Genomic DNA, 10863 nt, shown 5'->3' with positions numbered 1-10863 from the left:
AGTTGGCATGAACGTAATAGTAGATTTATATAGATGATCATCATAAACTTATTCTTTTTTTTTGAGGGGGGGGGGTTGGGGGGAGGGGGTATTTTTTACCCTTCTTTTCGGGCCTCCTTTTTTCATTCTATCTACTATTGATATCTTTATCATTATGCTGGTAAAATGTTATGTCAATTTCACTTATTGTTAATAATTCATTTTACTGTACAATTGTTGTTATAATTATGATACATGTTTCAGTTCAGGTAAATGATTTTGTCATATCAATATCTTTGTTTGTCATATTAATGTAGGCCTACTTTGATTATTCTGAATATTTTATTTTGGTTATGGAAGTCAATGAAACTCAATGAAATGTACAACAAAAGTAACAAAATCACCCCTAAAAAGCAACAACAACAACACATTAACAAACTGGACACAAGATAAATCAATCTTCTTTCTTCATAAATTACAATCAAAATTTTAATCAAGGTCAACACATGAATCAGTTTGCATATTGCATAACATACAAATGTGACATTATTTATGTGACATTATTTGTCTAAAATGCACTTACAAATCACTTTATATATAAACAAGATTCCAAATACTTTTGAAAAATTAAACCGAAAGCAATTTCACTTGACAAAAATGATGATGTAAAATACATGTTACAGAGCTTGGACAATATTTATGTGGAATATACAATAGGTAATTAGGTATTGATAATTGCCCATAAGTCCATACCTCAATATCTTTGCAATCATGTTATAGGAAGTGTTATATAAAACAATGATCCTCTAACCTTTACAAGGTGACTTTGACATCCAATAGAACACTTGCAAATCAGAACTTACTCAATCAAAAGTGATTAAATTCTGGATAAAACTAATTCTCTAAATAATTTCCATGATCTTTGTACATTGTAATTAAAAGAAACAGGTCATCAACTAATACTATACAATGAATGAACCATATTTTTCTTTTTTTATCAATAACAAATCATCAGTCTCTTCAATAGTAGGCAAGTATAATATATATCTTTTTTAATGTGACAACAAACAAACAAATAATACATTACTATTTTTGTTTAAATATATAAAGAAGTTTGATCGAAAGGCTTGTTTACGAAAAAAATACTTTAACAATTTCGGGGGCTACTTTTCAAGCTTGCTTGCATGAACATAACACTCTTGAATTTGTTATGCATATCGAACTCTATGCACATTTTTGGGGGCTCTTTTGGGCGTTTCAGGGGCCAATTCGCCCCGAGCCCCTGTGTCTTTTTTTTCACTGCATATATATGACACAGTAAACTGCTGTAGCCTATTCTGTATGTTTAAATGAATGGCAAGTGGGGATCAAAAAGTAACTGCATTCAATAAAGGTCTTAAAGGTAAAGACCAGTTATGGTCATGCGATTGCATTGTGAGAGAAACGTTGTGGAATCGATCAGAAAAGGTTGATCATCTAGCATCTAGCATCTGCAAGGTTCTGGAATCATCAAAATGATAAGAAATTTGGCCCATTCTTCGTAAAGTTACAAGCACTATACACAGATGTATATGGGACTACCCTATATCTCTCACAGTCCATGAGAGAAACAAATTTACCAAATATATGAATTAGTAGGCAGTTTCCCGGCAAATTTTTATCATCATGTATTAGTCAAAACATATTCTTTCACATGATTGGTAATGAGAGCTTCCATTTCATTTATTGAAATTGGGGCGTTTCCAATACTGGTCTTTACCTTTAAGGCTTGTTCAGATATGGCGCAGTGCACCGTCGCAAAAAAAGCCGCAACGATTTTTGTTGTTGGCGGTAAATGATTGGCTACTACACACAACGAAGGACCTGCCAACAAAGGACTTATTCACTTAGCTCTGTGTTATAAGATACAGAAATGTGAAGCCTAGCTTATTACACTTTATGTCTTCATATCAATACCGGCACAGTTTCACAGAGAGTGGTCAGAGACATATCTGAACAAGCCTTTTTGCATACTCACTTATCTGCACGTTACAATGTACAGAAACAAAGGGTGCATATACTTATTTTGCCCCGGTGGTTCCCTGCGACATAATGTGAATGAGGCTTGAATGTGACTGGATTAAAAAAAAAATCATAACAAATAAAAAAAAAATTTAAAAAAGAATCAAAACCCAACCCACATATAATCCATCTGGTATAGCATAAGCTGCAATTACACCAAATTTGAACAAGATTGAATGGTCAGTTAATGAGATGCGACCCGATGAAGTATTTCTTATGTATTTCTTTTTATGCAAATGAGGCATGTGTGTACACATCTTCCTGGACAAGTTCACATTAGGAGTTACAAGAGAACTCTCTGATAACTCCTTGATCAAGGTACTCAATCATGTACCATACCATAACAAAAACTTTATGATGAAAGAAAATACAAATAAATACAAATAAATCAAATTAATTAAATTAAATGTGTTAGGAAATGCTAAAATATCGCACCTTGTTGCCCTAATCTATCTGTTTTAATGCGCTTGGGATAGATCTATTCCTTGCCTATATTGTGGATGCATACCCATGCCTACTCATGGCAACTTGCACTATATCAGTGTATCAATTTCATTCAGCCGCTCCATGGCATAGTCTGGGAAACTGAATCAATTCTAACAAGTTTTTAAAGTACCAAAACTGAAAAGTCTCAATTTTTTTGAAAATCTTTGAAAAACTGGTAGAATATATACATTGTATTGTATCTACATTGTATTGTAGATAATTTTGAATACTTTGTAATTGTTCATAGTATGTTACATGGTGGACAAGATAAATGTTGAACTATTTGTAAAGAGGAGAGACTTGTCCCGGGGTCATCCGGGGTCATTTGAGGGCATGAGAAAAGTTGATTCAATCTGTTAGCTAGTCACATGAGGCTGAATAAAGATACCGGTGTTTCTGCTAATGTTTCTAGTATAAATGTAACTAGTGATGTTAAACTCAATTGGCAAAACTTGAAGTGAAGAAAGCGAGAATGAGAGTAGAATTTGAAGAAAAAACCCAGAAAGAAATGGAAATGAAAAAGAAAAGAGGCATTGACACACGGCAAAGAGGAGGTATCGTGCTGGTATGGGCAAGTCACAAGCTCTATTTGGCAGCTACATGAGTGAGTTCATGTGACGCCAGCCATACCTTCAGCAACTTTCTCAATGGCGTTCGTGAACAAAATCCATTCATGTAAAAAAGGGTATTAATAGATAGAACACAACAACAACAAATAGACATGTTATACTTGTTTGGAACAAGTATAGGTGAGCTGTTCCAAGTGCATACCACACGTGGTTAGTGAGATAGTGATCGGTGACATGTTTGACCTTTGACCCTGGTTTACATACTAAGTAGTTAAGAACATTGGCATGATTTCAAGGCTATACAATGTATGACATTTGACATTTGACATTTGACCCTTAAATCTTAATGACATAATGAAAATATGCATTTTCTTGATTTTGTGTTTTTATATGAATTATTTTTGATACCTTAATTTCAACGTGTAAATGTGGAAAAGATTGGTGGTGTGAAACTATTAAAGTACATAAGGCGTGCCATACTCTTTTTGAGATACAGCTAGCTAGCTCACGTAAGCTAGCTATAGATGCATGCGTGTCACGCACGGTGTACGCTTACGTACAACAGAAGGCCGGAATGCTACCAAGATTACCTGTGTTAGAGCCTTTTTTCGTCTTTTTGTGGATTTTTTTTGTTTCAGCCTGAAAACCGAAAGTTTGGTGATAGATGAGTAATATCTCACATTTGATAAGTTCTAATAAAATGTTATTAGAATCAATCTCGAACTTGAAGGTGAATTTAGAATTTAACCATAGTTCATTTCACCACGGGTTTCATCAAGAGCATTTTTGTTGTATTATTTTTTTTTGATTATGCAGCGACTGGATTGTCGTAGGAGGTATCAGCGGTCACGGGTTGGCGTATATACTCCCCCCCCCCCCCAAGATGTTCACGAGCATGTATCAACATCGCCCCAAAACATCAGCCACGTCCCCTACCCCTACTGCCTCCAGAAAGAAGAACAAGAAGCGACCAGTTGAAAAGAGTGCAACGAGGGCCATGAATGACCAAGAGTGGAAGGCATTTAACAGGACAAACTGCACAGCATTATAACTAGTAATCTTTAAAGGTTCCACATTAATGTGATTCTTTTTATTATTATGATGCTATCATTCGTGTTCATTTCATTGTTTTTTCCTTCCTTTTTTACATATAGATGCATCATGTGACTATGCTGTTGCAAAGAACACAATGGAACCACCAGGAGCCTGGCAAGTAGCTACTGCAGAGCTGCCAACCTTGTGCAACCAAAATAAGGAATCATGATGGCAAAATAACGGAATTTCAAGCAAAAAAAGGGAATTCATAAAAACGAAACTTACAACCACGCGCGACACACTTCCAATGCAGAAATGTTCATTCATCATGCTTTTTTCCATACAAGCATTTTCCATACAAGCAGCAATTTTTTTTGGTGGTTATTTTGGTATTATCGGCATTTCATTATTTTTGGGAATATTTTTCTTTTCAAGTTTCTTTTAAATTTAGTTTTCTGTTGAATTTGTGATCAAACACCATTTTAGGGCAGTTGTTTGACGTGCGGTATGAAAAAAAAAAAAAAAAAATTTAAATTAAAATTAAAAAACATATTTTATGAAGAAAAAACGTAATACCGTAATTTGGAGGAAAAAACAGAGCAATTCTGGCAAAAATGGAATGGTTAGCAGCTCTGCTACTGGGGTTATGCTGGCAGAGGGCACTGTCACTGACCAGTGGTTTGATCCAGAGGAAGAGGAAGCAGAGTGCCACGAGTGGTACGATACTGTTACTGCTCCTGAAAATGATGATTTCATTGAAGAGGATGGATCCCCTGATGGAGCCCCTCTATCCCGGAGCCCCAAATCGTATCAATTGTACGGGTAATCATTAAAACCATGTTGGAAACGGTTACACTCACTTGAACCGTTTGGTAACATGTGCATCATGAAAGGCAATGTGGAAAGGCAATGCGGACCTCACATTTCAGGGGGCATTGGAACAACTTGTGGAGGCGGTGGTGAGGAACCGCAGGCTGCCATATCCGGGGGGCCTTACCCGGATGGCGCCAGATAAGGTGCTCTGGCCGGAGGTTCTCCGCCAGTGTGACCTTTTGTTCCAGATGGCTCTGGAGCAAGAGAACGTCGGGTGGGTGGGGTGTCTGCAGGAGTACCTCCTTGACAACGTGCCCCACAGTGAGGTATGTCTTCGCTATCCGGTGGCGCCCCCCGGGGAGAATATTTGCCTCCGGGACGAAGAGGGCCAAGGGGGCTGGATGTACCTCGACCCTGAGGTGCCGTGGTGGAGACCGGAGATGGTGTTAACTCATCGCGTCCCGGTTTCGATCGGGATATTGTCCCGGAAGTACCGCGAATGTTCCTCCCGCGAGGTATGGGTGAGCAGGGCGTGTCCTACTCCCCGGTTTTTCACAGAGGAAAGCAGTAATGAACCATTGGAGGACGAGGGGGTGCCGGGGGAACGCCCCGACACGCCTCCAATGGAAGCTGCCGCGCTGGAGGCGGGTAGGGGGAATGCAGGCAGTTTTGCCTCGGGAGATTCGACCTCTTCTCCTTCAGGGAATGCGGGTCCTTCCGCTACGAGGGATATCCCGTCTGCTTCGGGGGATGCGAACCCGGAACAGGTCCCGAGTACTCCGGGGAATTCGGAAGTCCCAATGGACGTCACCCCCGAAGACGACGAGACGGATCCCGCAAATTGCCCTGAGGGCTACTATTCATGGACCAGACCGAGGTCCAGGAAGGCTCGTCATAAAGGGGGGCTCGGGTCGTCAACGTCGCGCTCAGAAAGCCTGCATCGATCCCGGGAGTCCGGGTCTCCGAGGCAGTCCGCAGAAGCTCCGCGCTCGGAGAGCCTGCACCGTCCAAAGGGGTCAGAGTCACGGAGGCAGTCCGCGGAAGCTCCGCACTCGGGGAGCCGACACCGTCCCCGGAGCACTGATTTTTCGAGGTCGTCCGCGGAAGCTCCGCACTCTGGGTGTAATGCTCAAGTAATATGGATATGTTGCTATTGTGGTAACAATTTGTCCAAGCGCTTATATGACCAATTTGGTATCCCTATTGACGTAAACATGTACGAACATCTAACGAAAGGCAATAATGATAATGACCACGCAGCACAGCCAAGTCCTATAAATCGTGCACGAGACAAGAGAAACAAATCTTCATCAAGTGGGAAAAAGCATATTCCTCGGGCAAGAAAAGGTCACTTTCGCCAACCAATCAACCACAAAGAAAAGTAAATCTGGTGATTGTCAGAATAGTAAACAAATCGATGATGATTGCCAATCGTGTACAAGTGACATTAAAACGACATTCACAAGAAATACATTTAGGAAGAGAACCAATTATGCTCGACCTGATGTAACTGCTGATGATAGTGCCGAAATTTGGAGAACGGTAAAATCAAGGAGAACTAAGCCGCTTAATGAAAAAGGTGTGTGCCGTAAAGCAAAGAATGCGAATAATCACACATATTCTAGCATGGACAAAGTCAAAGGTCGCGAGAAGGGTGTCACATACATTGGGAAAGCGATGGCATACTTGTACACAAAAACAACAAGAAAGAAAAAAAATCACATTTGAAGCAATCTCAAAATGGAAGTCATAAAGACTTTGCCAAAGTCAAAACAGAAAAGAACATTAGCACCAATGAGAACGAGCTTGCCAACGACAAAACTGGAATTATTTACTATTAATTGTACCATGATCGATAACTTGAATGAAATATGAACAAATTAATTATTAAAAAAAATCATGAATGTCATGTATCACCCTCTTGATACTAGTATATTCCATTTCAGGAATAAATGTACTTTTAGGAATGAGATATGTACACAACTTTGTGACTGTGATGGTGTGTATGTGAAGTGTTTTGTTTAAGCCTGCAAAAATTTAGTTTGAATTATCTAAAATGGTATTTCATTGTATTAGATATTATTTTAAGCCGTTTATAAACTTAGAAGTTAGATTAGGTTTTATTATATTATATTATATTTACCGAGGAAGAACTAGAAGAAGAAGAAGAAGAAGATCTGGCTCATGCAGGTTGATATGTTATAGCTGAAGAAAATTGAAGCATAAAAATGTGGTCATGATTGTCGTTTGTGTATGATTATTGATTACTCTTAATTATGATTAGTTATTCTATGCATTACCTCCCGACAGATCGCAATGGAAGCTTTTGATGACTTCGGTCTAGTCCTACTGGAAGCTTCTAAGGAGAAGAAGGGGAAAATATCAAGAAAGAAGACCACATTGGGCCTGAAGCTGGGTGAATTTTACCCAGCTGAAGGGCATTTTGCCTTGATGACGGGGACAGGTAATCTGAGGAGGATTGTCAGTTCAGGGGGCGCCAGGAGAGGGGAAGACAACTCCTGGAGAGATGCGGGATCGAGTATAACAGAGATTTCAGTGGACATGACCGATGCAGATGTGGCCTTGACATCAATTGTGCCGTGCAAAACCAAAGGTGTGTATGCTACATGATCATGAGAATATTCATCAATAATATTTGTGTTGTGCATGTGTTCTTAATATTCCAATTTCAGGGCATGCATGAGGAGGAGGGGGAAGGGGGCGTAAGACAGGTGTTCTGTGGTGGTTCTCTGCAGTGTAAATTTTCATATCCAATCAGTAGAAATCAAACAAATCAAGTACGATGCCCGGCACCACAGTCTTAACCGACCAATGGCAGGCATACAATGCACTGCCCCAGTTAGGGTATTAACATGGTACTGTGAGCCACAGTGTCAACTTTTTTGACCCAACACGGGCGTGCATACAAATAATATTGAGAGGCATTGGCACATGCCAAAGAGGTATCGTGCTGGTATGGGCACATTACAAGCTTTATTTGGCAGCTACATGTACATGAACGAGTACATGACGCACCAGGAGTTTGGGAGGCGCAATTAATGTTGGCCATACCTTTAGGAACTTTCTCAATGACGTTCGTGAACAATTTCCATTCATGTAAAAGAGGGTATTAATAGATAGAGCATCCCAAAAATAAGGAGTGTCATGTATAAATGAATTGCGAATGACCTAAACAATCCATTTTAGGTTCAGGATGTAACCATGCCAGTATATTATCCAGCTTACATGACCGAAATGTATGATAATACATTATCAAGTCTATTGGCCCATCACACTTGTTTTATGAGTCTTGAACTCGGGGACAATACAGTGTTCCATTTTATTATTGCAGGTACCATAAGCTTATTCTCGTTTCTATTTTCTATAAAATTATTAGCTGTACATGCAGATTGATATGATGTATTTTTATCAGTGTAGAAAAATGAAGCATAAACATGTGGTCATGATCGTTCTTTGTGTATGATTATTGATTACTCTTAATTATGATTAGTTATTCTATGCATTGCCTCCCGACAGATCGCAATAATGGAAGCTTTTGATGACTTCGTTCTGGTCTTTCTGAAAGCTCAGAAGGAGAAGAAGGGGGAAGATCTCCCGAAAGAAAACGTCATTGGGCCTGAAGCTAGGTGATTTTTACCCAGCTGAAGGCCATTTTTCCTTGATGACTGGGACAGGTTATCTGAGGAAGATTATCAGTTCGGGGGGTGCCAGGAGAGGAGAGGACAACTCCTGGAGAGATGCGGGATCCAGCATAACTGAGATTTCAGTGGACATGACCGATGCAGATGTGTCCCTAAAAATGTTGCCGTGCAAAACCATAGGTGTGTATGCTACATGACCATGAGAATATTCATCAATAATATTTGTGTTGTGTGAGTGCATGTGTTCTTATTCCAATTTCAGGGCATGCTTGAGGAGATGGGGGGGGGGGGGGGGGGGAGGGGGCAAAATGCTAGGTCTGTGGTGGTTCTCTGCAAAGTAAATTTTCATATCCAATCAGTAGAAATCAAAACAATCAAGTATGACGTACTGCCCGGCACCAGAGTCTTAACTGACCAGTGGCGGGCATACAATGCACTGCCTCATTTAGGGTATCAACATGGTACTGTGAGCTACAGTGTCAACTTTTATTACCCAACACGGGCGTGCATACAAATAATATTGAGAGGCATTGGCACATGCCAAAAAGGTATCGTGCTAGTATGGGCACATTACAAGCTCTATTTGGCAGCTACATGTACATGAACGAGTACATGACGCGCCAGGAGTTTGGGAGGCGCAATTAATGTTGGCCATACCTTTAGTAACTTTCTCAATGACGTTCGTGAACAATTTCCATTCATGTAAAAGAGGGCATTAATAGATAGAGCATCCCAAAAATAAGGAGTGTCATGTATAAATGAATTGCGAATGACCTAAACAATCCATTTTAGGTTCAGGATGTAACCATGCCAGTATATTATCCAGCTTACATGATCGAAATGTATGATAATACATTATCAAGTCTATTGGCCCATCACACTTGTTTTATGAGTCTTGAACTCGGGGACAATACAGTGTTCCATTTTATTATTGCAGGTACCGTAAGCTTATTCTCGTTTCTATTTTCTATAAAATTATTAGCTGTACATGCAGATTGATATGATGTATTTTCTATCAGTGTAGAAAAATGAAGCATAAACATGTGGTCATGATCGTTGTTTGTGTATGATTATTGATTACTCTTAATTATGATTAGTTATTCTATACATTGCCTCCCGACAGATCGCAATAATGGAAGCTTTAGAAGACTTCGGTCTGATTATGATAAGAGCGCAGAAGGAGAAGAAGGGGGAAGATCTCCCGAAAGAAAACGTCATTGGGCCTGAAGCTGGGTGATTTTTACCCAGCTGAAGGCCATTTTGCCTTGATGACTGGGACAGGTGATCTGAGGAAAATTATCAGTTCGGGGGGTGCCAGGAGAGGAGAGGACAACTCCTGGAGAGATGGTGGATCCAGCATAACTGAGATTTTAGTGGACATGACTGATGAAGATGTGTCCATGAAATCAATAGTGCCGTGTAAAACCAAAGGTGTGTATGCTACATGATCATGAGGATATTCATCAATAATATTTGTGTTGTGTGAGTGCATGTGTTCTTATTCCAATTTCAGGGCATGCATGAGGGGGGGGGGGGGGGGGGGGGGGGAAGGGCGCAAGACGCATGCCCTGTGGTTGTTCCCTGAATCTGATGTAGTAGTTTGCTCTCTATTTTTCCCCAACAGACAAGTCACTGTGCATCCAAGAAGAGCCATCCACAGGGCAAGCCTGTATCTAGGCTCTTTCCTTTTACCTGCTGGGGAAACTTACACACAAAGTTATGCATATTCGAGGACCAAAGTGCCAACAGAGATTTTCACCAGAAGTATTCTTCTGTGAAGTGTATATCCTTATCTTGAACATGATATTATTTATTTTGTTTCTCGATAAATCTTTATAGATATTGTGGCGTTTTTGGACCCCACCCCTCTATTTTTTTCTTTTAATTAAACAATTGGTGGGTAAATAAAATATACATGTTTATCTTTCATATGGACTTGGATAGATAAATAAACTTTCGATAAATCTTTTTTTTTACCACACCAAATACAATGTGTGGGACTGGAATTCCTCTCTTAAAGTGAGACACCTTATGTCACCTTTTTAAACTTTAATGCTCAAGAATTACACATACATGTATAATGTTATGGAAGCAGGTACTCACCTTTGGTATTTCTCGTAGTATTAGATTTCCTTGGTAACTATTTTGTATTATTCCTGTGAGATAATGTACACATGTATGCGCGTTCAGGAATTTACCTTTTAAACTTCCCGCGAGAGATTTTGAGTTGCATTGAATGTGACGTAGAGGGTGCTATT

Source organism: Strongylocentrotus purpuratus, unplaced genomic scaffold (assembly GCF_000002235.5).
Source record: "Strongylocentrotus purpuratus isolate Spur 01 unplaced genomic scaffold, Spur_5.0 spur5_contig_845, whole genome shotgun sequence".
NCBI classification, from domain to species: domain Eukaryota; kingdom Metazoa; phylum Echinodermata; class Echinoidea; order Camarodonta; family Strongylocentrotidae; genus Strongylocentrotus; species Strongylocentrotus purpuratus.
This window is presented reverse-complemented; position numbering follows the sequence as displayed.